This window comes from Petaurus breviceps, unplaced genomic scaffold (genome assembly GCF_028583685.1).
Source record: "Petaurus breviceps papuanus isolate PSGF00001 unplaced genomic scaffold, PetGlider_PUasm1.0 185, whole genome shotgun sequence".
NCBI lineage: Eukaryota > Metazoa > Chordata > Mammalia > Diprotodontia > Petauridae > Petaurus > Petaurus breviceps.
Genome location: NW_027185797.1, coordinates 17,076,047 through 17,103,131, shown reverse-complemented (window position 1 = coordinate 17,103,131; position 27,085 = coordinate 17,076,047). Strand labels below are relative to the sequence as shown.

The following is a 27,085-nucleotide window of genomic DNA, read 5'->3' as shown; positions in this document are numbered from 1 at the left end:
AAGCCAATTCTCTTCTCTGTGTGTGCCTTGTGCTTCTTTCCCTTTGTTCATGTCACTTTATCTGTCTCTTTGTTACCTCTGCCTTTTGAAATCCTTCAAGGAATAAATCATCTACCACTTCTTCTATCAAACCTCTCTGGATTCCTTCAGCCAAAAGTTCTATCACCATTTGCACAAACAAAATCAATACGACAACATGAAGGTAAGTGGTAAATTGGGGAGAAAACCTTTGTATTAAATATCTTCAATAAGAGTTTAAAACTTGATAAATAAATGCATATAAATATATGCATATGGAATTAACAGAAATATAAGGCCAAGAGGCATTTTTAACAAGTGTCAAAAATAACACAATTCACCTTAAAAGAAACATAAAACTATTAGTAATCATAACAAAGATTTATTTTTCCAAAATCACTAAAAGTGAAAGAACTAAAAAATCAAAGCAATCGTGAGCTTTTATCTCACAGCTAGGAAATTTGCAAAGATGACCAAAAATGGGAATAGTCCATGTTGGAAGCGTGGTCAGAAGATAGCTACACTAAAGTTCTCTTGGTGTGTCTGTAAACTGGTCTTCCAAAAAAACTTCCTGGAAAGCATTTGAGAACTACTCTTATGTTACTTTCCCCCAACAGCTATTTCCTACTCTGAGGAATTGTTAGCCTTCTTGAAATCACTTTTTATTATTTTGTATGTATTTCCTTCTAAGCTGACATGCTCTGTTCCCTTTGCAGAAGGTGAGTTCCCTTAGGTCAGGGATGTTGACTTTGTATCCCCAGTACTTAATGTATTGAGGTGCTTAGTAAGTGTTCATAGAATCTAATCAAAGAATACCAAGTTTATGTTGACCTGGTCTCTAGAGAAGAGGTTCTGAATTTTTTGTGTGTCATTGACCCCTTTGACTCAGTATAGTGAAGCCTATGTACCGCTTCTCAGAGTCACATTTTTAAATGCACAAAAATAAAACACACAGAATTACAAAGGAATTTTTTTATATTGAAATACAGTTAAATTAATTAAAAACAATAAATTCACAGACCCCAGGTTAAGTCCTTCTGCTTGCTCTGGATTAGAGACCAATGACTAGAATATAATGAGAAATTGGGAGCTTTGGTATTGTACTTCTTAGACACTTATTATTAGTGTGATCTTGGGAAGTCACAGTCTCTCTGGGTCTGTTTCCCCAACTGAAAGATTAGGGGATTAGACTCAATGACTTCTAAAGCCCCTTTTAGATCTAAATCTATCATCTCTTTTATACTCTTCTGTGACAGATTCCCCAAGAGCCACTAAATATTGAAATTTTGTTAGTCCACAAACTTTATTAAGTGAGCATTGTGTTTACTACTGGGGAGTCAAAGTAAAATAAAGGTATTCCCTAATTTAAAGGGCAGCTAGGTAATACAGTTCATAGAGTGCCCAGACTGGACTCAGGAAGACTCATTTTCATGAGTTCAAATCTGGTCTCAGACATTTCCTAGCTGTGTGACCCTAGGCACACCACTATAGATGAGTTTCCTCATTTGTAAAATGAGCTGGACAAGGAAATGGCAAACCAGCCCAGTATCTTTGACAAGAAAACGCCAATTGGGGTCACAAAGAGATGGACATGACTGAAATGACTAAATATCACAACTCTAAAGGGGTTTTCATTCATATGAAGTAGAAAACATGCAAATACCTACTTACATACAAGATATTTACAGAGTACATAGAAAGTAATCTCCAAGGGAAGGCACTAGCAGTTGGGTGCTGAGGATGAGAGGGTTAATATTGGGGAAAATCTCTTGCAGAAAGCCAGATTTAAACCAAGTCCTGAAAAAGTCCAGGGAAGTCAGGACGTGGAGCTGAGGGAATAAGGCACTCCAGGAAGTGGGCACAGCCTAGGCAAGAGTATGGACATGGGAAATAGAGCATCATACTCAAGTAACTGCAATTGTGTCACTAGATGGAAGAGTGTGAAGAAGGAAGTAAAGTGTAAGAGGCCAGGTGGAGGAAGAACTTAAACGCCAAACAGAGAATTTTATCTTTGATCCTAGAAGAAACAGAAAGCTACTGGAGTTAATTGAGTAGTGGGGTAGGAAGGTCAGACCTGTGTTTTAGAAAATCCCTTTGGCAGCTGGTTAGAGGATGGATTGGGATGAAGAGAAACCTGGAAGATGAGGGGATGATGTCCTGCATGTGGTGGTTGGTGACTATGTGAGCAGAGATCTATATAAGAGTTCTTGTGATGGTGGATATGACAAGATCTGGTAATAGACTGGATATGTGAAGAGAAGATTTGAGGATGGCATTGAGGTTGCAAGCTTGGGTTATTGGGAATATGGCTGTGTGTGTCACAGTAATAGGGAAATTGTGAAGAGGGGAGGGATTTGAGGGAGAGACAATAAGTTCTGCTGTAGACACGTTGAGTTTTACATGATTGAAAGACTTCCAATTTGAGATGCCAACAAAGAGTCCACAGGACTGGACCTCAGAATAGAGAGATTAGGGATAGATGTGCAGATCTGGGAATAATTTATTTATATATGATCATTGAACTCAAGGATGAAATCACCAAGTGAGACAGAATAGAGTAAAAAGAGAGGAAGGCCCTGATAGAGTACTGGGAAACACGAACAGTTAATGGGCATGATATGAAGGAAGAACCAGCAAAGGATACCAAAAAGTAGTCAAACAGAAAAAACAGCAAAGCAGTGTCACAAAAGTCCAGAAAAGAGACAATATCCCAGAGGAAAATGTGATCAACAGTAATATAGAGCCACAGCTAATAGGGATGGCAGGATCAGGGTGGGGTGGGTAAGGAAATCTTGGGCACATTTATAGGCATTGGATATGATGCCAGTGGAAAACTCCTATCTCTAAACTCATGTTTATTCCTAAAGAGCTTTGGATTTTCACAGGAAGTCCCATTCAACTCTTACTTCCTCTCACTCTTGCTTAACTTCTAAAATCTGATGAGTTCATGGGTCAATGTGTTAAAGCCCCGAGCATCAATTTAAATTGTTTTAATAAACATATACAAAACTTCTGCTGCCAAGATACTCTTTCTCTGCTGCATGTGTGGATTTGGACATGGAAGTCACTCATATCCGTTTAACATATGGAGCTTCAGTGATATTGTAAGAAGTGGGTTTCCTGAGTTCTGTTGTACAGAATGAAATGTTTACTTTTTTCTGGGGGTAGTATTTACATTGACTTCATAAACTGTATTGTATGGCATCCGTCTTCTAGTTCCTGCATTCATGAAAAGAAAGTCAAAATCACATATCTGTAGTTGTCTCATTGGTATTTCAAAACAAAACTACTCTGGACTTGTACAGAGCACAAGGGACCAATTAATCACTTACATTAATTATGTCATTCATTGAATCAATTTCAAAATGAGCAAACCATTTAAAATTCTTTAAAATTTGGCTCCAACCTCTCTTTCCAGACATACTCCCTTTCATAGATGCTATGTTCTGGGCAGAGTGGTTAGTCAACACTCTTTGATTTGAAGATTGCTGCTCCTCATTCACGGCATTCTCTCCTCTTTCTTTGCACACGTGGGACTCCAGTGTCTTCTGGATGGCCTTCTTATTCCTCCTAACTGCTGCCTCCTGGAATGCCTGGCTCCCTTCAGGTTCAATTCAAATGTCACCTCCTCCAAGAAGCCTTCTGTACTCCCCTAAGCTCTTAGTGCTTTTTCTCCTTCCATCCCCCAAACTATTTTAGACATTTAGCATTTTCTTGTCTCTACACATGATCATTTTTCTTCTCCCAACCCCCAAAGGAACTTAAGCTCTCTGAGAGAAGGAATCTCTGTGTGTGTTTGTCTTTCTACCTATGGCCTTTAATACAAAGTAGATGCTAAATAAAGTTCTGTTGATTTGAATTCAACAGATTGATCTGGGCTCAGTAAAATGGCTGGTGATGTAGAGGTTAAAGCACTGGTCTCAGAGTCAGGAAGATCCTTGCTAGTTAAGTGACTCTGGGCAAGTCAATTAAGCTCGATTTGCCTAAGTTTCCTCCACTGGAAAATGGGGATAATAATAAGGATCAAATGAGATCCTAATTATAAAAAGTCCTTAGCACAATATTTGGCACATAGTAGGCGCTATATGCATGCTAATCCATTTACACTTCTCTTCCCTCTTAATCGAGATTTCTCAAGACTACAAGATGGTAGGATTAAAGGAACATAGATTTAGAACTTAAGGAGAACATGGAAACCATCTAGCCCATTTCTGGTTTAACAGACGAGGAAACCAAAAGAAGTGACTTGCTTAATTAAGGTCATATAAAAGAGAAGAGCTGACATTCAAACCAAGGTCCTCTGACCTGAAATTCAGCACTCATTTAAAGCAGACTGAGTCAAAATCAGACACAGGGAAAAAAAACCAAACCAAACCAAAAAAACAACTCTCCAGCTATCTAGATACCTACTGAGTATTTAAAGTATTTCACTTTCTAAACCCCAATGACGGATATAATTTCTGGTATCCTGGCTTATGGTATCACATGGGGGAAGTCATGAATAATTCAGGGTCTTTTGCCAAGACTCTAGTGTAAATCAGTCAAATATAGCAACATGATCTTCATGCTGAATTTATAACGACTTAAAAAATTTAGATGGAACTTTTTTTAAGGGGGGGGAAGGTGGGAGGAAGAATGTTTCATTTTCCACAGATCAAGTTGCAGTGAGATGTTTGCATTTCTTATTTTCTTACCTATGCAAAGAGATAAAGCAATAAACCAGTATGGTAGCAACTGAGAGAACCCCCCCCCCTCAAAACTTCACAGTGTTATGTTTTCTTTATTAACATACTGATGTGAAACTAAACAGAGAAAGCAATCTAATAGCAAACATTCCTTTGAGAAATGTTTAGGGAGCAGAAGGACATCCACTTATTGTTCACCACATCCGATTGGTCCATATATGGCAATAAACGCACAATAGAAGGAAACAGGAAACAGACTGGCACATCGGCAGTGTCTTATTAGCGGCTAATGGATATCTGAAAGGGACACGCATCGGATTCTGAATAGTCTGTACCAATCTCCTAAGCAATTACTCTTAATTAGTGGGTTCTGTTTATAGATTCAACTTAGTATACCCTTATGCACCAAAGAGATGAAGGCATCTGGAGTGGGGGAAGTGGTTCTTTTAAAGAAAAAGTGGCATATTGGGTGGGGTTTTGAGGGGGCAAAGAAGACTTGATTTCCTTCTCCATGACCATTCCCCTCCCCTCCATGACATAAGTATGCTTTCTGTTTCACCAAGAGAAAATGGCTAGAGATATTCTCCAAAGAAGGGTAGTGATGAAGGTGTTTGTGGAGTTCATCCCAGCAAAAGAGAAAGGCAGTCAGATAGACGTTGCAAGCGGTGGCACAGGACAGATATTCTTCCCTTGAATTATTGTTTAACCCTAAAAGTTTCCGGCAGAAGCCCAAAGCTAAATACAGTCCTTTGATTCAGGAAAACAGCACCTGCATTCAGCGCCTGCCAAGTGGAAAGGCAAAGGGTGAGATGTACTCTGTGACCAGATGCACCGCCATGAAAGAGAGAGAATCCTAAGTGGGATGGCTGGGGCAGTATAGTCAAAGCAGCTCGGGAGAACCCTGAGCCCACAGAGTTAGTCATCCAGGGATGGGACTAGCATGGGGCATCCCCCCCGAAGACCAGCCCCGCAAGCTGGAGTTTTAGAAGAAGGGAATTCATCTTGTCTGGTAGGCACTCTCACTTCTACCTGTTTAAGACAAAGAGCTTTTCTACTTAAGAAAGCAATTATTTTTCCTTCAGTCATTTTCTATTTTTCTCATTTACAGATGTTTCTGATGCCTTCGCAGCAGCCACACCTCTTTGCCTAAAAGCCAGAATATTTTATCATTGAGCTTATGCAATTCTTTTCAAATAAGACTGATGAAAAAGAAGGTGAAGATAATGCTAACAGCTTGGGTTAGAATCCCAGTAAAATCAAGGGGTCAGACTGTATGGTCTCTCCTGTCCCTTCCAAACTGAAATCTGTGGTCTAAGAGAGTGTCTATGTAACCTCAGACAAGCTACACAGTCTCTTGATACCCCCAGGCATCTGGAAGCTGCAAAGCAGGTGCTCATCTTAATTGGTAGATGGAGCTTCTTCATTGGCCGTCCTTCTACCGACGAAATAACAGATTTGAGCCTCTTCCTTGCCCTTAATTTCCCACCCTTCTCCCCTAAACAAGCTGACATCTATATAGCATTTTAAGGTTTGCAAAGCATTTAATGAACATTCTCGGAATAGGACCCCACCATGCCTTATCATGGTAGATTCTATTAGGTATTGTTATCCTCGTGTTCCAGATGAGGCTCAGAGAAGTTAAGGGAATCAATCTTCAGCGGTCACGGGGCTACTGTTAGCAATGGGATTCAAAGGCAGATAGAGGATCGGGTCCATTATGCCACATTACATCTCTAGAATAATGAGTTGATTCTCAACTACTTGCATTCTCTGAATATGAGCTTTTGATGGAAGCAAGATAAAGCTTTCCCAAGCTGGTTTTATGAGACCCACTTAAAAAAAATAGAGAATGCTGAAGGATCAGGTGAAACAACTCTGGTTAATGTGGCATTTATAACAGATTAACAAGGCAATCATGTTGCATCAGTGGGTCTTAATGTGTAGAATTTGATTCTAGCCTCCATCCCAACCCATCCCTCCTAAGTCCAAAATGCCTCTTTCTGAGCTCAAATATCTGCAGATCCAAAGGAGCTCACTGGTCTGGGCTTTCCCTGAACTGTGATCTCCCCTAGAGCAGTCTGGGCGCTGCTAGCCCCCTTCTTCAATGCAGTCAGTGATGAAACCCCTGGAGTGGGTGCTGGAACATGGCAGCTACAGAGAGCCTGGGTCTTCCCTAGGGAGCCTCTTCCTTCCTGAAACAAAAAAGTCCTAGCCTGGTGATGGTGGTGGTAGTGTGTGTGTGTTTGTGTGTGTGTGTATCTGTGTGTGCTTGTGCATGGGCATGCATGTGTGTGTTTATATGTGTTTAGAGACATCAATCTTAGAGTGGAACTGGTTTCTCTTGGCTTGGTACACTGTATAGTAAATTTTTTAAGGGCTGAATTTGGAACTCACTGCGGCCAAGCTCCAATGCTCATAAATAGGGGCAAAGTGTTTACAATTTCATTAATATGGAGAGCTAGACCAAATACCAACACTTTGTCATCTCATCTGTGTGCTGTTCCATAAGACAAGGCTGAATCATGTGCCAAAGGGACACAAATATAAATGTCATCTAGCCTTGTAGGCACCCCTTTGGCAGTCTGGTGAAACATATGGACCCCTTCTCAGAATGTTAGTTTTTATAATTAAATAATTCATAATTGAAGCAAATGCTAAACTTCTGTTACAAGTTAGTGAAGATAAAAACTTTTCCCCCATCCTGTTTCAAAGAGTCTCTAAAATCTTTCTGTATATAGGGGTCCATGAACCTAGAACAAAGGTGCTTAATAAATGCTTGTCGACAGATTATCAATACACTCCATGAGTAGAAATTGTGAGACAATATGAGGCTACAATTGGGTAGGCTACCACCTCAGGTGAGGTTGGAAGATGGAGAAAGTATGCCAATCAATAGCATCCTATCCTAATGGATTATTCTTATTAACTTGGCACTAAACTTAGTTGTTTCTATACTGTCAAAAGAGTGCAAATGCCCTCCATATTTGGATACCCCGTTGTAAGATCCCCATTGCTCTGTCTTAGTTATGTTTCTGAATGGGAATGCAATAGAAATGTGATGGTATAATTGACTTAGGGGTTGAAGCAGTATTACTGAGAGAAACAGTGATAATAACACACATTTCCACTCTTCAATGACAACTCACTTCATATCATATCTATACAAAATCTCTTAAGTACTAAGATCAGTGGTTTAGCTGTGGGAGGACTGTAAGATGTATAACTAAAGTGTTATACACTGGTAGAAAAAATATATTTTATCAGATTATCAGGTCATCTTCTAACATTGAGAGTCAAATGTATAGGGAATGAGATACAGGACAGGAGAGTTTCAATAAAGGAAAAAGGGAAAAGAAAGGAATAGAGTTTTGGAGAGTGTGTCAAAAGGGAGACAATGGATCAGACAAATACGAATTTTACCCAATCATTTTGCTTGGGGCTGGCCCTATCTTCGTCCTTCCAGCATGAGTTTTTAGAAAGGCATCTTCAGAGATTAGCATATATTTGACATTCTTTTATTTTCTAAAGAGCCAGTGAATAGTCAAGAAAATCAGTGGTCTCTGAAAAATACAAAAATAGAATTGGAATCAAACTGTATTTTCTCTTGTTTCCTGTGCCCACTGGAATAAGAGAAGGGAAATTTATTAAACTTTTTTTTTCAGACTTGGCAGCATCTGAGGTAGTTTCGTATGAAATTACTGTTCCTTTTTGGAATAAAATTAGATTGTCTGGATCTGTGTGGCAGGAATGGAATCCAATGATTCCACTGATATAAGAACTCTAGGTGTGGGATCTACCTCCACTGATATGTATTGATAAAAGTCTATAATTTAGTCTTAGAGATTTGATTGGGATACTCAGAGGCTAAGTGATTTGCCAAAATCTAGCCAGCATATGTTAGATGCAGGACTTTCTGAGTCCAAAATTGGCCCTCTATGCTGCTTGGAAACTGATCACTTTCAATATGACCCAACAGAACAATCTGTAGGGCTTTTACAAAATGGCTCTAGGCTCTTTATTGGTACGTGGCACTGGAATCTCTTCTTGACTGCTTTAGGCTTCCTACCCTTAATCTGTTTAATGAGATGTGCAGTATATATTCCTGGTTTTCTACTGGGACAGCATAACAGGCCATTAACTATTAAAGATTATGACCATTATTTTGGAAACTCTGTTTGCTGGGGATACTTGTCAAAGGAACAATAAGACAGCTGTAATAGGAGAGCATAAGACCATTAAGTCAGGAAGAACAAAAACCAGGTGGTACAGCTTGGAAGACCAAAATAGCAATTTTATAGTCAATATTTTGCTTTACAGGGAGCCAATAAAGACATTGAAAATGCAAATAATATGCTGAGATAACCCAGCACAAGGAGTGTTTCTCTTATCTTGTGAATCATCTGCCATTGACAACAACCTTTTCAGGCTGGGGCACAGGGACAGAGTTGTAATAACCAGGAAATCTACAGACTTCCTCAGCCTTCTCCTATCCACTGATGTTCAAATGCACAGTGCACCTGAGATTGACCAAAGTCACCAAAGTAAAGGAATTATCTAATTTGATCTAGCCAGAGTCTGGTATCCAGAATCTATATTATCTATATTAGTCATCTTTTCCTCATTCCTTTGCTGGCGAATCTCCTACCCCCTCTCCAGTAAGACTGGAGAAACCATGGAATATTAGGAAATGGAGCAGATGGAGTACAATACTGGAAGTCCAGAATGGCAGGGGGGAGGATGAGGATGGGAGGTAGGAGACAAGTATTAATTGTTGTTCCGTCATTTAAGTTGTGTCTGACTTTCCATTTTGGGGTTTTCTTGGCATAGATACTTGAGTGGTTTGCCCTTTCCTCTCCATGCAAACAGAGTTAAGTGACTTGCCTAGGGTCACACAGCTAGTAAGTGTCCGAGGTTGGATTTGAACTCATGAACACTAGTCTTTCTGATAAGAACTCCAGTGCTCTATCCACTGTATCACCTAGCTGCCTAAGCATTTATTAAATGCTGAGTTTGTGCCAATACCGTGCTAAGCATCTCACTCATTTGATCTACTTTTATAATTGAGTAAGAAGAATATTGGATGTAAACTGATCTTCTGTGGGTTCAATGGAAGCCTGTTCAGCACAATGTCAGCAGAAGAAAGGGCTGCAGTCAGGACACAAATTCTGTCCTGTTCCAGCCTGGTTTTAAATTTGTCTAGTAAGTCTCTATACTTAGAAGTCTTTTCATTCCACCTACTTTGGAGATAGGAGTTTTGTCTGATGAGTAGAAGTTTGAGGACATCTATTATTAATGTTTAAAAGTAATATTATGTTGTTCTCATCTTTTTTTCCATCAGGGAAAAGTCATAAGAATAAGAATAGTTAACCTCTATAACGTGCTCTAAGATTCACAAAGCATTTTACATGTTACCTCACTTGATCGTTGCAACAATCCTACAAGGTAGGTGCTATTATTATCTCCATTTTACAGAGGAAGAAACTGAGGCAGACATAAGTTAAGTGACATGCCCAAGGTGATACATCTAGTATGTGCTTTAAGTTAGATTTTAACTCAGATCTCCCTAACTACAGGTCAAGCACCCTATCCACAGCACCAAGAAACAGCCCCGAGACCAGCTACAACACTTCTTATTATTACTTTATTTGTAATGTTCTGTAGACAAAATAAATGGCTTCTGTGGGTGACCTAAAGTCTTGGCATTGAGGGTCATCTTCTATAGGCTCACTGCAAGCAACCTTAAATTATAATAGCAGATGAAAAAACAGGGTTGACATGTACCTAATCCTGTTCCCATATGATTTTAATGTCTTCCGAAAGGTGGTCTCTATTTCTAAAGTTTTTCATTCAATGTAATATGGAAGTAGTTTAATAATTTAATATGGTAGCATCTATTAAAACATTGTTAAACTTTTCTAGGTTTATGCTACTTCTGAGAAATGGTGGCAGTACTTAGGTCTGTGATAATGACCTGGGTTCCAATACAGCTACTGGTTCAGTTCTCCAAGATAATGGAGTTCTCTCTTTATAGTATATAGATTTGTTATTTATTAGTTCATGAAAGATAGTTAGCTTCTAGTGTATAAGCCAAACCACCAGCTCATGTACTGCCGGGTATTTGGTAGGGGCTAAGGTTTTAAAGCTAGCATTGATAAGATGCAGAGTTTCTATCATTTCATTGCATGTACTTGTTTGTCATTCAGTTGTTTCAGTCCTGTCTGACTCTTTATGATCCCATTTGGGGTTTTCTTGGCAAAGACTTGAGTGGTTTGCTATGTCCTTCTCCAGCTAATTTTACAGATGAGGAAACTGAGGCAACAGGGTTAAGTGATTTGCCCAGGGGCACACAGCTAGTAAGTGTTTGAAGTCAAATTTTAACTCAGATCTTCCTGACTCCAGGCTCAACACTCTATCCACCATGCCATCTAGCTGATGAATAATCTACATTGATCCCTAAATTTGGGCTCCTGAAGGATAGTCTTTTTATAATGTTGGATGGCAATGACTCAGTCCTAAATTCCATCATAAACAAGTCTGTTTGCATGAAGAAATCTACATGACGTAGTAATTTGTTTGGTCATTATTTTTCAACAAATTTTGTTGGACGACTTCATGTGGCTATTGTCCACGTGGGAGGGCCTTTTGATTCCACTCATAAATCTTAGCCTTCTCATAGGCTCCTCTCATATAGTGGTTCAGGCTCTCATCACCTCATGCCTGGATTATTTCTGGTGTTGGTTGCTTGGCCATAGTCCATCTTCCATTCAGCTGCCAAAAGGACCTTCCTAAAGCACAGCTTATGGTCACAAGCTAGAGCCAGACTGGGAGACTTCTGGAAAAATGAAGGCATTTCTGAATCTCCGTTCTGGAAGTTCTGTTTGATAACTATATCCCAGGGAAGCCCCATAGAGTAATTTATTATTTTATGAATTTGGAACTCTCCAAATGATACTCTCAGAGTTTGAGTATATAGAATACAGAGACCTTAGATGTGCCAACAATGTACTACTGTGCTAAGCGGTGAACCAGTGGCCTATGGTCTTGTATTGTCTAGGGCTACCATCCCCATTTCATCCCCAGGAATGCTGGAATAGAAGATTAGGTAAACTATGTGTGGTGCATTCTTGGTCTAGAGAAAGAGACCAGACCCATATTTTCACTGTTGAGGAAACTCCCCCCCCCCCATTAATATAGGTTGGCATCTTTGTTAACTTAGTCTTAATACAGTTGCCTAGAGAACTGAGAAGGTGCCTTGCACAGGGTCACACTATGAGTATATAACAGAGGAGACCTGAACCCAAGCCTCGCTGGCTTCAAGGTCAGCTCTCTGCCCACTATGCCATGCTGCTTTTCTATGTTCTTGGTCTGATGGTGAAAAACAAAACAAAAGAAAATAAACCCTAAATGGCCCAGCTTGGCCAACTCACTCAGGAGAAGCAGAGGGAAAAATGGAAAATCTAGTTGGGGATTTACACAGGAAATCCAACTCTCCCAGGGTCTCAGCCACATGCCTTTCACTCCTTGTCATTCGCCATCAAGGAAGCTTAGCGGCTGCTTCTTTCAATTTAGCTCAATGCATTCCCAGCTGCTCACTAAATTATAACCTCTAATAGACTGCTAGGAGGGTTGTGAATGTATGTAAAAAAGAGATTCCCTGGCTCAGGACAATGAGGGCTCTGTACTGTTAGTATAGTGGCACTACCAAGCATTCAGGCATTTTGCAGACTATCTCCTCTTCTGTGTAAATTCCTATGAGCCAGAAATTCCCTTTCTATCTCATCCCTCTTTCCCAGAAAGCAATTTCTCTTTTCCCAAACAGTTTACTTGTTGTTGGTCTAAAGATCCATATCACTCATCTTAAACACACTCATATGCACACATGTACACACGCACATGAATGCACGCATACACACACACACAAATAGAACTGTCTCAGACTCAAAACATCCACGGGATGGGGTTCACCCATCAAATTACAGTCCAGACTATGTCACAAGGAAAACAAGTCAACAGGGACTTCTCTTGTTTTCTGTACTGGGGCCATTAATATTCTTCCATGTTCCATCCCTGCCTCTCCTCATGCACACATTGAGATGAGGCATGGACCTGCCATGGATTGACAGCTTCCCCACTGATTGTTATCCCTTGTGACTAGTCCCTCTGGGCTTTCAGGGGGCTATCATGTCTTTCTAGAAGAGGTGAAAATCGCACATACTAGCCAAAAGTTGGAATAGGACCCAGACTTGTAAAGCCAGTGATGACCACTCCCCCCATGCTGGTATATCATCTATATGGAGTTGGGAAACTGAGGCACCTGAGATAATGGCATGCTAGTATTTCGTAGTCCAAGGGAGATGTGTGTCTTGCATCTTACTCTCCAATCTTTTCTTCCTGCGAGAGTGAACCAATATTACAAACCTAAAACTCTGCCGAGTTCATGCTACCACTAAGCCCATAGTCTGAGCAAGATAGAATGAGCAAATACTACGGGGCCATTTTGATAGGTAGAGCCCTATGAAACAGTCTCAAGGACCTAGATATTACAGGGTTCTGAGACCTACAGAGCATGCCTTCCAAGAGCTCATTGCCATTTCACGGATTGCTCTGTCACCTATCTGACCCCTTCTTGGAATGGCCCCTCTCTTGTGCTTGAGCCCCTGTTTGGTCCAGAGAAACCTCATCACCCCAAGGTGTATTATGTTTGATATAATGTGTAATCTACCTCAAGTCTGAGTGGCTAATTCAATCCAGTAATTCAATTCAAAGCTGTTTATTAACTACGTACAATGGTGGGTTGAAGTACTGGAGAGAAAAACCTCCCCCTGTGTTTCTCTGGCTTTCTTCAATACTCAGCTCAAATCCCACCTTCTTCAGCTGTTTCCTGGTCTTTCCAGCTCTTCCTTACCCCATCCCCCACTGTCTGCTCCTACTTTCTTCCATCAGATGACCTTCATCTTATATATTATATGCCCAGTTGTTTGAATGTTGTGTCCCCCATTAGAAATGGAATATCCCGGGGTGGCCAGGTGGCTCAGCGAGTAAGAGCATCGGCTCCAGTGTTGGGATAACCTGGAGATTGAATCCCAGGCTCAGACACTCAGACACCACACCCAGAAATAACTGGCCATGTAACCTTGAGCAAGTTACTTAACCCCGACTGCTTAAAAAAAAAAGAAATGGAATATCCTTGGGGTCAAGGACTGTGTTTTGCCTTTCTTTGTATGCCCAGGACTTAGCACAATGCCTGGTACATAGTAGGTGCCTAATAAGTGCTGACTGACTGATTAAAAAAAAAAGTGAAACAGTCCCTGACTTTGAAGAGTTACATTTTCCTGGAAGGTTGAGGAGGGTGGAATATAATATGTCCACAATTAAATATAATGAATATACAACTTAATATGAAGGAATTTTTCTGCTACCCATGTGCTATTGAACCACTGCCTTGTTAGAGCAGAGATAAAAATGAATACACAGGGCAAAGTGTGGAAAAGAGGGGAAAAAAGAAACGTGGCATGAAATTAAAGGAACCCCAACTTGATTTATTTAAACAAGTTACTGATATGGAAAAATGGGCAATAGATGGAAGAAAAGGCAACCATATCAATTATACTGATTTTATCCAGACACAAAATAAATGTACAGGGTGTTCCAACAGTTTTGTTGTAGTTTAAGACTTTTGGGACACTCTATCTATAGATTTAAGGAGGAAACCAAAAAGGTCCAGTTGACTGACAACTCACGCCATGACTAGAAAACTGCAAGACTACATCCCCCTTTCTCCTCCCCCCCTCCAGAGAGGCATTCTTAGAGAATTCTACTGTGTTTGTCTAGGTTGGATTCACTTAGAGGCACTTTACTGTACTTAGGTCCTGAAACTGTAATTTCAATTTTCATGTGAAGGAGCTCTCTCCAGCAGTGTAGGTCAGCACCTCCTCTGCTTATTCGGGTCAACAAGTCAACAATTTGTCAAGCAATTATTATGTGCCAGGCACTGTGCTAAGTCATGGGGATGCAAATAGTAACAAAAAGAAAGGCAGTCTCTGACCTCGAGGAGATGATATTCCTTTTGAAAAATATTATTTATTTTTAGCACTCTCTTCTTTTAAAAGTTTAAGTTCTAGATACACTCCCCTTCCTTCTCCAGCTACTGAGAGGGCAAACAATATGATATCAATTATACATGCGAAATCATTCAAAACACATTTCCATATTAGCCATATTGCAAAAAAAAGAGGAAAGTGAAAAAAATATACTTCATTTCATCCTCGGACTTCATCAGTTCTGTCTCTGGAGGCAGATAGCAGTTGTTCATCATGAGTCCTTTGGAATTGTCTTGAATCACTGACTTGGTAGAGTAACCAAGTCTTTCACAATTTCAACAAATTTCATAAGCGATATTGCTGTCACTGTGTACAATGATCTCCAGGTTCTTCTCATTTCACTGTGCATCAGTTCTTACAGGTCTTGCCATGGGTTTTTTTTTTTCCCTGAAATCACCTCCTTCCTCATTTCTTTTTCTTTTTTTTTTTTTTTTTTTTTTTTGCTTTTTGGAGGGCAATTGGGGTTAAGTAACTTGCCCAAGGTTACACAGCTAGTTATTTTGTGTGGGTGTTGTGTCTGAGGCCAGAACTGAACTCGGGTCCTCCTGACTCTGGGGCCGGCGCTTTACTCAAAGAGCCACCTAGCCACCCCCCCTCATTTCTTATAGAACAATAGTTATTCCATCACACTTATAGGCCACAACTTATTCAGCCATCCCTCAACTGATAGGCATCCCCTCCGTTTCTGATTCTTGGCCACCACAAAAGAAGCTGCTATAAATATTTTTAATACATATAGTTCCTTTTCCTTTGCTTTCTTTGGGATACAGACCTAGTAGTGGCATTGCTAGATCAAAGGATATTCACAGTTTTACAGCCCTTTGGGCATAGTTCGTGATTGTTCGAGGAACTTAACATTCTAATAGGGGAAGAAGGACAAAACATATAAGGCAGATGAAAAATGGAGTGATGGGAAGAGGAGAATATGGTGGAGAAAGTAGTCCCTAGAGTCAGGAGAGGAGTTTGGAAAGGGATAAATGAGTGAACAGAGTAGTATGGGCTAGGCTTCCTTAAAATGGAGGTTCCAGAAAGAATAGGCCTCCAAGTATAGGGGAGGGATCCTCCAGGGGGAGAATGCAGCTGGGACATGGTAGAGAAAGACATCTAGAGAGAGTTCAGAACACTGGGACGCTGAATGATTTGTCTAGTGTTTATCGAAGGTGGGAGAGGAACCTGTCTTCTTGAATTTGAGGAAGGTCCCACACTGTCTCTCTTATGGATTTGGTTACATTAGGACCACATCTATGGCTCTTGCATGTTCAGGTCATTATAACAATAATAATAGCTAACATTTATATAGTGTTTTAAACCCTTCAAAGTGCTTTACATACATTGTCTCCTCTGGTCCTCATGACAACCCAGAGAAGTACACATTATTATCATTCCCATTGTACGGACCAGGAAACTGATGCTGAGAAAGTTAAGGTGACTTATCCAGGAACTGGAGATCTTTCAGACCTGTGTATATTCAGCTGACCCTTTATCTCAACAGGCCTTGTTTCTCGAACTGGACAAATGCTAAAGAAAAGTCCCTTGTTGCTGCTAGACTCCAGTCAGAGCTATAACACTAGGACTCTCTTCCGTCGTAGGCCAGGCTCTTCACTGAAGGTATCACAGCTTTGTGGAAGATGGATAGCTCCCATGAGAAGCAGACCCTATGCCAGCTCAGACGCCAGCGAGCTTGGAAACTGAGAGTCCAAAGGTGGTGATAGGGAAGTGAGCATACTAACCGAGTGGCAAATGTGGACTCTGTCTTTGGCCCCAGCTTGGACCCCGAGTCAAAGCTCCACTCAGACATAGCTAGTATGGGACCAACATAGAGTTAGTCAGTCAGTGACCATTTATTAAGTGCAGACTACGTGGCAGGCACTATGGTCAGGACTGGGAAGGAAAAGAAAGATGAAAACAATTCCTGTCCTCGAGGAGTTCCTATTTTAATGGGGGAGACAACATGTAAATCATTTGTTTTTATTCATTATCAGTCATGTTTGACTCTTCATGACCCCATTTGGGGTTTTCTTGGCAAAAATAATGGAGTGGTTTTTCATTTCCTTCTCCAGCTCATTTTACAGAAGAGGAAACTAGGGCAAACGGTATTAAATGACTTGCCCAGGGTCACCCCAGCTGAGGTCTTCCTGACTCCAGGCTCTATACTCTATCTACTGGCCACTGAGCTGCTGTAAATAATTAGGTACATACAAAATATAGACAGGGTAGAACAGAAGTTATCTCAGGAGGAAGCCAGTAAGCGTAGGAGGACTGCAAAAGAATCTTTGCAGAAGATTGGTGGGATTCGAGTTGAATCTTGAAAGAAGTCAGTGAATCCAGGTGGTGGAGATGAAGAGGGAGAGTGTTAGAAAAGTCAGAGATATGGGAGCTGGAGTGTTGTGTGAGGGGAACAGCAAGGTTAGTGTAGCTGGATTTCCAAGTATGTGAAAGAATAAAATGGGAAAAGACTAGACAGGTTGGAAGGGCTTTAAAAGACAAACAAAGAATTTTATATTTGATTCTGGAGGTCATAAGGAGCCACTGGGGTTTATTGAAAAGTAGGAAGGGGGTAGTGTGTGACAGGGACAGACTTGCCTTCAGTGAATCTCACCTTGGCAGTTGAAAAGATGGACTGGAGAGAAGCTTCTTGACTGGGAGGGGGCTTCTGTTCAGTGACCATCACCATCCCTGGGCCTTGCCCTTTTGATTGCCACCACAAAGCAGCCTTCTTCCTCCTCTACTCTGCCATATGGACTCTTCCTTATGCCCCAAATGGGCAAGGGATAGACCCCCTCATGGCTTAGCTACTCTCAGCCAGTCGACTACATTGCTGTCCCCACCCCAACTCACTATTAGCACTTTGCTAGCTTAGGTAGACTAGCACACCCTGATTTATGAAAATGTGTGTTTTTTTTAAATCAGATAAAATGGGGATAATTATTTTCTTTATAAAAGAATCCTCTTCTAGGTGACGGGAGGTATGGCATCCATCCATCAATCAACCAACAAGTATCTATTAATCCTCTGCTTTTTGTCAGGCTCTGTGCTAGGTGCTAGGGATCTAAAGACAAAAAATTAAGCAGTCCCTGTCCTTGAGCTATTTATATTCTTTTTGGGAAAACAACCTGCACAAATATCGCTAATCATGCACTTATATGTAGAGTAAAGGCAAGGTGATTTTGAGGAAAGTCAGCTGAGTGGTTTAGTGGATAGAATGCTGGACCTGGAATCTAGAAGACCTGAGTTCAAATCTGGCCTCAGATACTTCCTAATTCTGTAATTCTGCACAAGTCATTTAACCTTTGTCTGCCTTGATTTCTTTATCTGTAAAATAAAGATATATGTAAAATACCTCCCAGCACTATAGTGAGGATCCAAAAAGATGATGTTCTAAAGAGCTTAGCAAACCATAAGGCACTAAATAAATGATAGTTCTCTTTCTCCTCCCTGTCCTCTCTTCCTGCTTCTCTTCATCATTATTATGGCACTTGACATGGATGAGTTTCATCAAACCAGCACATTCTGATATATTAAAATGTAGATCCTGGGAAAAAAACAATTGCCCCCAAAAGAAAACAGATTAAGTATGAGGTAAAGAGTCAATGCATCATAGTGCATAAAGAGTTAACCTCGGAGTATGGAGTACCTGGGTTCAAGTCTTTTCTGACACACATTGGCTGTAGAACATTGGAAAAAGTCACTTGACCACCACAGGCAACTGTGTAAGAAATCAGGTTAGATAGTAGGTGTTGATTTATATTGGAAGAAGGAATTCCTAACTGGAAGGTCCATATACTAATGAAATTCTAGGTCTGATAAACACACTCACACAATTAAGAATTGATTGTAATAAAAATGCATAGGACTATACAGATACAAGTTGTGGCCAGTGGGGCAGGCATGGACAGATTATGATCTGCATCAATGGGTCATAAATTAGAATTGGACTTTGGAGGCCACTAATTCTAACCCCCTCATTTTGAAGCTGAGGGTTTTGAGGGACAAAGAGATTGAAGTAATGTATCTAAGGTCATACAGCGAACAGGTGTTTGAGGTAGGTTTCAAACTCAGAACTTCTTGACTTCAAGACCATGGTTGGGGGAAGGAGGCCTCTAGACTGATAAGATCCCAGATCAAACAAACATCAGAGCTTGAAGAAGCCATTACAGAATCTCTGGCTTCCACAGGGCTTCCCATTTCTACCTCTCCCACTCTTTCCCTTGCCCAGCATCCTTACTCAAAAATCAAGCCTTGAACAAGTCAATCAGGAGAGTGACTCATGTTGCTAAATAGAGCCCTGGCTTATTTCTAAGGTTTAAATGAAAACAGTGTGAAGTAAACATGTGTTAAATATTAGCGAGTTTTTTGTGTTATCGGGAACATGTTGGCACAACACAGACAATCAGCATGGAGGAGTAGCAATTTACAAACCAACGTGTAAATTGCAGCTTCTGGCAGGGCTTTATCTTCACCACTTTCCTCCTCCTTTTTTCTTACTATTATAGCACTGTCTGAAAAAGGCTCGTCCCAAAGCCTTGAGGAAGAAAGGAACAATGTACTTCGAGCAATTTCTTCCCCCTTCCATCTTCTTTCATCTGCACAATTCTGTAATATGAGTATCCCTCAAGGGTCTCCAAATCCCCATTCTGACTCTAGGGACTCCTCTAGATGTTTGGGAATCCCTTAAAAAAAGACTTCTTGCTTCCCAAAGACAAGAATTCAGAGTAAACCCGAGGTCTATAATCTGAAGTCAAAACAAATCCTCCATGACCATGGTCTGCTTATGGCTTTTATCTTCAGGTGTCCAGCTATGCCTCCCTTGGATGAGACATCACATTCAATTGGAGGTGAAAGGGGGTCTCTGAGTCACATGGCTTTGCTTTCTGGAGACAATGGCTCTTTTCATAGAGCATGGCCCTGCAGTCCTGCCCAGCAGAAGCTTCCTTCAGCCTCCATCAGCCCCTGCCTTTAGCTCTTACAGAATGCTTCTGCTTAGTCAAGGAGGAAAGCCTGGGATGGCTTAGGGATGAGAAGGCATTGCACTGTGGTCAGGCACCAGTGGGAAAGCAAGATGCTTCATTTCCTGAAGATATAGCTTATTGTTATGGTTTATTTGAATGGAAGAAAACCTGAAGTCAGAGACACAGTCAGACCTGTTCCCATTCCCACACTATTTCATCAATTTCAACAAAAAATACTTTATAATTTATAACAACTTAAATGAATAACAACGGACATTCATATGGTGCTTTAAAATTTGCCAAGTGCTTTACATCTGTCTCATTTGTTTCTCAAAATAATCCTTTACTGAAAATAGTGATAGAGAATAAACTTATGAATTCATTGGTTCAGGGAACTTCCAGGCTAGAAAATTCCCCCAATCAGTATGGGTCACCACCCTTTCTATAACTTGCATTCTTAAGAAGTTGTCTAGAACTGAGGCATCAAGTACCATGTGGCCCACAACACCCCTGGGTGTGGCCTGAAGCAGATTAAAATGCAATTGGGAAATATTTAACAAATAAATAAAATATAATACAACACAGATAATATTATTATATGGTTTTCTAAGTCAATATCTAGGGGGAGCTAGGTGGTGAAATGGATAGGGTGCTAGGCTTAGAGTCAGGAAGATCTGAGTTCCAATCCAGTTTGATACACTTACTAGCTCTGTGACCCTGGGTAAGTCATTTAACCCTGTTTGCCTCAGTTTCTTCATCTGTCAAATGAGCTGGAGAAGCAAATGGCAAACCACTCCAATATTTTTGAAAAGAAAACCCCAAATGGGATCACAAAATGTTGGACAACAACAAAGCCAACATACAGCCATGGAGATCATTATCTAGGGTTTAGTAGAACCGGTCTCTACATGAGTTTGACACCACGGCTCTAGAACATTAAGTGACTTGCTCAGGGCTACGAATCCCAAGTGTCACAGGCAAGCCCTTGACAGCTTCTAGAACAGTTCTTGATCCACTATCCCACACTGAGAGGTAAGTCCTACAGATATTATCATTCCCAAATGATAGAAGAAACTGAAACTCAGAGATGTTAAGTGAATTGCCTGTGGTCACATAGCTGGTAATGTGACCTCCTTCCAAAGTCAATGCTCTTCTCATTATAACATGTTGCCCTTTAATGGGGCTATAAAGGAAATAGGTCCCTTCTTTAATGAAACCAAAACTTTCTTTCCTTTCCCTAAATAGACTTTGCTCCCATTGGGTCCTTTGGCTACTCAATACCCTTATACTTAGCTAATCAATTTGTCCAGGTTTCTCAGTTTTCCTCCTTCCTATTAAGTTTCTAGGCTTTTGAAACTAAAGGAGACTCCATCATCTGTCTACTGAAAGTCATTTCACCATGAAAGAAAAGAGAAATTAACTTTAGGAGCCCCCATTTGATATCATTAGTATTGCTTGAATTACTTTTGGACAAAGTCCCCAAAGTTTGTTTGTATTAAATTTATCAAACAGGAAGACAACAAGTAATTCAGAAACATAAAGAAACTGGTAGAAGTAAGTCACATCAAAAAGAGCTGGGCAGGATCATTACTACAGGGACAACTTCAAAGAGTCTGCCTGTGACCAATACTTCTTTCCTGAGAATGAGAGTTTATCTTGAAACAGTCTCATTGTCTCTCTACCAAAATAAAAAAGTTAAACTCGTTCCATTTTGTGCTTTCAAATTACGAAAGCTCCAATGGTCCCTCTATTACTGATAGACATATCCAAAATCCTTAGCTTGGCATTCAAGGTCTTTCACATTCTAAACCTAAAATACCTTCTCAGTTTTCTCTCATTGTTCTTCCATAAAAACTTTCTTGTCAAGTCAGATTGGAATCCCCATTGTACTCTGAACACATGATTTGTGTTTCAAATTATTTACCTTTGCTCACACTCTGTCTACCGTTCTGTGAACTCAACTCTTTCTTAATGTTCCACAATAAATTCCCTCTGTTTCTAAAGCATTCTAGAACAACACTAGCCTCAAGTACAGTGATCTCACCTTACTATGAGCTTATAAGCTTCAGTGTCTCTGTTATTTGTTACTTACATGTGACAAATCTACTGATGTCTTAGGATTCTAAGCCCATAGGCTGAGAATTGAAAGAGACCTTGGACATCATTTTGTGCTGTTATCCTATATGTTTAAAGTTGATATTGTTATTTTACTTTTCATATGTAATGTTTTATATACATGTCTTCTCTCTTGAAATCCAAACCTTTCCTTTCCCTAAAGAGACTCTGCTCCCACTGTGTAGTCGGGCCATTTAATACCTTTACACTTAGCTAGTCAATTTGGCCATGTTACTCAGGTTTCCTCCTATTAAGCTGCCAGGTTTTTGCAACTAAAGGAGAGTCCATCAACTCTCTACTGAGAGCTATTCACTACAGAGGCTGGAAAAACACAACAAACCCAAACCATGATGATAGTCCTCTTGACAACTGTTACCTTCTATCTCCCCTGACACTACTTAGCATGGTATTATTCAAAGGCAATTCAATTAGACAAATATTAAGTACCTGCTGCAGGTAAAAAGAATACCTATCCTAGGTAGAGGAGAAACAAAGACAAAAATAGAAAGAAACAGGCCCTTTCCTCCAGGACTTACAAAATACTTTTGGGGAAGGAAGATATGTGTTGAAATAGAAGATTATTAAGTGCAAATTAAGTACAAAGCATTTGTATTTATACAATGAGGAACTTGATAAAATATTTGATGATGGGGGGTACTAGCATAAAAAGATATGAATGAAACGATCCTTGCCTTCAACAAGCTTACATTCTATTGGGGAAAACATACATATTTAAAATATATACAAAAGAAAAACAATGGAATTTTGGTGGGGAAGCACCAGTAGTTGTGGGGGTGGATAAGGAATGGTCACACGTAGCAGGTAAATTGGAAATATCAATACCTATTGTAAATCAGATTTTATAAAGCATAAAGTACTGGCCCTATTTTTAAAAAAATCAATAAGTCACACCAAGGCATAAACTCATTTTAAATTTCATAAAGAGTTTTAGAGAGGACCTTAGCTGAGTTCCTGAATGAAATTATCACAAAAGCATCTTATCAACTCTGATTTCCTTCAAAGCTTAGCATGTTACCTGGTATAAAATTAAGGTATTAAGTCTTAATAATAAATGATAATAAATGTTTTTGGAGGTAGAGCCAAGAGAGCAGAGTGAAAGCAGGGACTCACCTGAGATCTCCCATAAATTTCTTCAGATACCTCTAAAAAGGGAATGTGAACAAATTTTAGAGTGGCAGAATCCACTAGGAGATGGAGTGTGGCAGATTTCCAGCCCAGGGCAACACGGAAAGTCAATGGGAAGGATTTGTTGAGCTGGTTGGGAGGAATGCACAATGGGCAGGCTGCACCATCACAGACCAGACCATAAAGGAGCTGGAGTCAGCCCTGGTGAACTGAATGGCTCATGGCAGTGTTGATTTCCAAACCTCTCAGAGCAAGATGAGGAGGGTCTGTTGGAGCTGGGTGAGAGACAAGCTCTGGGCTTGAGGCAGCGGCAGCAGTTACTCCTGGAACTAGCAGCCCACAGACTAAATGTTTGAAAGTCACCTACTTGAACTTCCAGGAGAAAACCATAAGTGTTCTCATCCTCCCCACCCCCTTTCTGACCTTGAAAAACTCAGAGAATATTGTCCCAGGAAAAATCCTGAAATAGTGGAACCAACAGAAAGGGGTACAGCTGTCTTTTGGCTCAGGAGGCTAGGGAGATCAACAGGGTGAATCCGTCTTGCTGTGGCTGAAGGGGACCAGTGCAGGACAGGAGGTGTCCCACCTCAGCAAACCAGTGGGAGATCCTGAGCTCCAAGGGGGTGGAGCCAGAAGGCACCAATACCAGGACTCAGATGCGCCTTTGTACGGCACAGATGGGTGCCCACCAGAGGCTGAGCCCACCTGAGCTCCAGTCCAGGGTTGGGGAGATGGAGACCTGAAGTGGACAGACCACCCCTCCTCCACACCTCACACTGTGAGCTTCAGTGTAACCCCTGGAAACACAGAAAGAGCTGGCTTCAACCTTGGCACACATCAGCCAGCTCCAGCTCAGCACCAGGTGAGCTGCAGCATTATATAGCTTCTAACTGACAGAACCAGAGGTCACAGTACACAAAGCCAGTAACCAGGCCCCTAACTCCCAGCACAAGAAGCATGGGACAGAACCTCCTGTGCCCCAGAAGCAGAGATCCACTTTAAAAGCCAGGAATTAGGCAGTCACAATAGGCAAAAAGCAAATTGGAAAAGCAAAAACCATAGAATTTTACAATGAAGAAAGGGAAGATCAAAATGTAAATCCAGAATAGGACAGCATTGACCCACATCTGAAACCTCAAAAGGGAATATGAACTGGTCTCAAGCACAGAAAGCATTCTTGGAAGAGCTCAGGAAGGATATTATTTTATTTTTGCTTTATGTCTTTGGAGGGGGAGGGCAGGGCAATTGGGGTTAAGTGACTTGCCCAAAGTCACGCGGCTAGTTTTTGTGTTGTGTCTGAGGCCGAATTTGAACTCAGGTCCTCCTGACTCCAGGGCTGATGCTCTATTCACTGCACCACCTAGCTGCCCCTCAAGAAGGATTTTTAAAGCCAAATTAGAGAGGTATAAGAAAAATCGAACAATTGTTTTAAAACTACAATTGATAAAATATAATAAATATTTCTTGCATTTCCTTGAATCAAACAATTTGCATTTATGGATCATACCTGCCAAAGAGTGAATCTCTACCTCTTTGGGGCATGAGGAATGGAGAATAGTCTTGCAAAGAGCACAAGAGAAGGATCTGATCCAAGCTGTGATCCAAAGGAGTTAACAGGATGTCATATCCCAGCAAGGCAACATCCAAAGGCTAGGCTAGAGGAAAACAAAGGCATATGGAAGAGTGCTCTAAATCCAAGAAAATCAACATGCGGTCAGAGAGAACACCCCAATAGGAAACAGTGACAGGACAGTTTCCACCACCCAATCGTTCCTTCTAAGACAGTATTCTTTCATGGTAGAATTGTAATAGAAAGTCTACCTCATTCCTTTACTGCATCAGAACTCTTCCCTCCCCATGTAGTATCTCCACCTGGAATTTGAAGCTGTAGTTTGGTGGGGACAACAATGAGTAGTTGTTTGAGTAGACCTACTAATTCTGCACTATGTGCCTTGCATACCGGTTCCCATGTCCTCTCCTTATGCCCATATCTCTGCTGGTCAACTAGCTAAAAACGGAACAATCACAGCATGAGAGAATCAAAGAATCATAGTTAGAAGAGACCAGATAGGTCACTTAGCCCAGGTCATAGCTGACCAGAACTACTCCACAACAGAATGTAAACTCATTGAATTCAGGGATTATTTTGGCTTTGCTGTTGTATCCTCAACAACTCACAGTGCCTGGAACAGAGCAGGCATTTAACAAATATTTATTGGATTGAACTAATAGATAATATCATCAACAAATGGTCATCTAGCCTTCCCTAGGGGAATTCCAATGATGGATAAGCCACTGTCTCCTAGAATAATTCATTTGACTTTTGTACAGCATTCATCATTAGGAAGATTCTGCTTTACATCAAGTCTAAGCCTTATTGTCTATGATTTCTAACTCTGCTTCTAGTTCTTCTCTCTGGGATTAACCAGAATAAGTTTGATCCCTCTTCTGTGTGACATCCTTTCAAATACTTGAAGACAGACATCATGTCCCCTCTAAGTCTTTTTTTCTCTTGGCTAAACATCCACAGATTTTACTGATCTCTGTACGACATAGCTTTCTCCCCCTTGCCATCTGTTTGTCGATGTGCTTCTTAAAACATAATTTCCAGAACTGTGAACAGTAATCGAGGTATGACTTGAACAGGACAAGGCACAGCAGGTCTGGAACATACTCTGTTCTTAACATCATGCCTTTTTAAACATGGTCTAAAATTGCATCAACACTTTTGATCACCTTGACAAACTGTTGACTTGAAGTAGACAAAAATATTCAGATTTTTTTTTCACATGAATGGCAGGTGATTGAAGACCCAAAAAGGGTTAAGAATCCCTTAGCAACACCTTCATTTTACTGATGAAGAAACTGAAGCCCAGAGAGGGCCTAGCTTAAGATCACATATGTAGTTAGAGACACAGTCAGGATTTGAAAAATGTTCGTTCCCCTTTCTACTGCATTCAACAGAGAGTTGAAAATGGGGGAATGGAGGATTGGAGTGGGGTGGAGATTGGGGCAACCTGGCCTAATTCCTCTAATTTCTCCTCTTCTAAGTCTTTTTTCCCCCTCCCTCCCACAATGGCTCCTAATGCCTTCTATGCAAGACTTGTTATAAGGTGTGCCTCCTTGATCTTGGCAATGGCAAAAGGCTTTCTCAGCAACACAATTTGTTTCCCTTCATTTTCAAGGAAAAATAAGAGCTGATGCTTTTGGCTCAAGCTCTCAAATCAGAATTGCAAAAGCCATTTGGGCCTCCTCTCTGCTGCAACCAGCCAGCTTGGCAAGTGACTCCACCCAGTACCCCCCTTAAAATAATTCCTCTGGTGAACCAGATCCATCAACGCCTTTTGATTCCTGAAATCTAAAACCATCCCAAATATATTTTTTAGCAGATGAGAAGCTTTGCAAAATTATGGCATGCCAGACGGGTTTAGACAATTCATCTGGTATGTTGAAGCTAATTAGACATGCAACATAAACATGGCCACGATAAAAATGTACAGCGAAAGCATTGCATAAACAAGACGACTGCAAGGCCCTTCGGCTGACAAAAATGTTTAAAAAGAAATAAGACGACGCCAAGATTTTTCTTCTAAAGCTCAATTTTTTTTTTTAAAGGAAAGTGTGATATCTCTAGAGTGAGCCAAGTTACCCGAAGGCTTGCTGTTAAATAGTGAATAACCCAAGTCAAACAAGGGACGATTGGGAACTTGAGGGGGAAGATAGTTGGCTCTGACTGTGTCTTGTTTCACTTGGCTGGAAGACTGCTAACCTTTCTTGAAACTTGACTTTTTCTGTCTTTTGTCTCACCTTGCGTAACTATTTGGCTTGCAAATTTCTGTGCAAGCCTCTGGTTCCTGAGTAGCTTTCTCTTCCCTGTTATGATGAGCAAAGGCATTTGGACAAACCAATGTTCAAAAACAGTGACTACTAATACCCCTTCCCCAGTGTGACTAATATCCACCAAGCTCTCCTTACAGATCACCCAAGAGAAGAATCAGGATTAGACAACCTTTACTATTTCATTAATCCATCCATCCATCCATCCATCCATCCATCCATCCATCCATCCATC

At 40.7% G+C, this 27,085-nt stretch overlaps 1 protein-coding gene across 5 annotated transcripts in view; it reads right to left on the bottom strand.

Moving 5' to 3' along the window:
• The window catches only part of RARB (retinoic acid receptor beta), an 802,273-nt gene that overhangs the window by 413,470 nt on the left and 361,718 nt on the right, over positions 1 to 27,085 (bottom strand). Inside the window, exon 3 of one of the 5 annotated variants that reach the window (XM_069088507.1) lies at positions 8,124 to 8,263. The exons of the other annotated variants lie outside the window; for them this stretch is intronic. The gene's annotated coding sequence lies outside the window, so the exon portion shown is untranslated. The remainder of the gene's footprint in view (positions 1 to 8,123; positions 8,264 to 27,085) is intronic. 5 annotated transcript variants of the gene reach the window in all.